The sequence below is a fragment of the Delphinus delphis genome, chromosome 4, assembly GCF_949987515.2.
Source record: "Delphinus delphis chromosome 4, mDelDel1.2, whole genome shotgun sequence".
In the NCBI taxonomy this organism is placed as follows: Eukaryota; Metazoa; Chordata; class Mammalia; order Artiodactyla; family Delphinidae; genus Delphinus; species Delphinus delphis.
The window spans coordinates 14,307,602-14,309,327 of record NC_082686.1 but is presented as its reverse complement, the minus strand read 5'-3'; the positions used below and the strand labels follow the sequence as shown (position 1 = coordinate 14,309,327).

The 1,726-nt window shown below is 42.6% G+C and overlaps 1 pseudogene; it reads left to right on the top strand.

The window, feature by feature from the left end:
- The first annotated feature begins 440 nt into the window (after positions 1–440).
- On the top strand, positions 441–950 carry LOC132423986 (keratin-associated protein 13-1-like; annotated as a pseudogene).
- Positions 951–1,726: the final 776 nt, after the last annotated feature.

The following is a 1,726-nucleotide window of genomic DNA, read 5'->3' as shown; positions in this document are numbered from 1 at the left end:
AGAAAATTGATTTTGTCTCACTCCCCACTCTTAGGAGGAAAGCATCTACCAGCAAAACCAGATGTGGATACACAGGAATCAGATTAGCATAAACCAGAGGAAAAGCTTTCCTGGTCTTGTTGCCTTCCTGGTCATGATGGGATGTGCATTAATGTAAAAGAGTCAGCATTTCTGACACAGCAGTAGTCCATTGGCTTTGGCTATAACAACAAAATACTGCACCCATAAAAACAAATGCGGAAAACTATTCGAATGCAACTGCAATTACAGAGAAGACTATCGAATTACACATATGAAAAAGAGGAAATCTAACGTAGGGCCCATGACCCCACAGGTGTCACACCTATTGCTGAAAGCATATAAATGCCATAGTGCAGGAGTGACATTCAAACTTAGAATCTTCTCACAGTAACTCGGCTGAACTCCCATCTCCTGTCAACATGTCCCATAATTGCGTCTCTGGAAATTTCTCCTTCCACTCCCTTGGGGGCCACTTGTGCTACCCAGGCTCCTTCCACCCCAGCAACCTGGTCTACAGCACTGACCTCTGCTCTCCCAGCACCTGACAGCTGGGCTCCTCTCTCTACAGTCAGGAGACCTGTTATGAGCCCATCAGGTGCCAGATGTCCCTTGTGGTGTCCAGTTCCTGCCAGACATCCTGCTACTGCCCCAGGCCCTCCAGTCTCTGCAGTCCTTGTTGGACAACTTATGCTGGGTGTCTGGGCTTTAGGTCCAGCAGCTGAAGTTCCCTGAGCTCTGGATCCAGAAGCTGCTACTCACTGGGCTATGGCTTCCATGGCCTCAAACCCCGGGGTTATGGAGTCTGTGGCTTCCCTTCCCTGGGCTGTGGATCCAGATTCTTCCGTCCAACCAACTTTGCCTCCAGTAGCTGCCAATCATCGTGTTACAGAACAACATGTGGATTTGCTTTCTATCGTTCAACTTGTTGAGGGTCTAGATCTTTTCGAGTATTGCGATCAAAGTCTCTACTCAGTACAGCCATCATTTTCATTCTCACCATTTACCACTGTTCTTTTATTCTAAAATCATCAGTTTCTTGCATCATCAACTTTTGAGAGACTCTGAATTTAATGAATAACCCAGTATGAAGTCCTAATATCTGTACTATTGATAGAAAATATGCTATTGGATTTTCTTGTAAGAGCAATTGAAAATGAAAACCTTAATCTGATAAATTTATATTGTCATCTAGCACCGAAATATATTGTTCGGCTTATTATTATTTGCCTATAGTTTATTTAGGATTTGGGAATTTAAAATAAAGACCAATATGACTCTGAAACTGGGTTTGGGAACACACATTTTGATAGATTTGAGCAAATTTCTTTTGTCAGTGCATATGTTCCCTACTGGGAGTATTTATTTCTTGGAGGTCCATATTTTGTATGTCTCAATATCAGTGACACTTGCCTGAGAATGGAGGCATGGATTTCTGCTGATAAAGGAAAACAGAGAAATTGGCACAAAACTAGAAATGCAGGCAACAAGAATACAATATAACTTATAAGATAAGGTTACACATAGACCAAAAATGTACCTGAAAGTCTAGTATCTGAGTGTGGATTTTCAGCTAAGAGAAAAGATGAGCCTTAAACAACTGCTAAGATAGATGTTTTGCTCCCTGTTGCTTGGCATAAGTGCCATGATCCTTCCCTGAGCCTGGTCCCTGAGCATGATCCATTCGTGAGCCATCCCTATGAACATA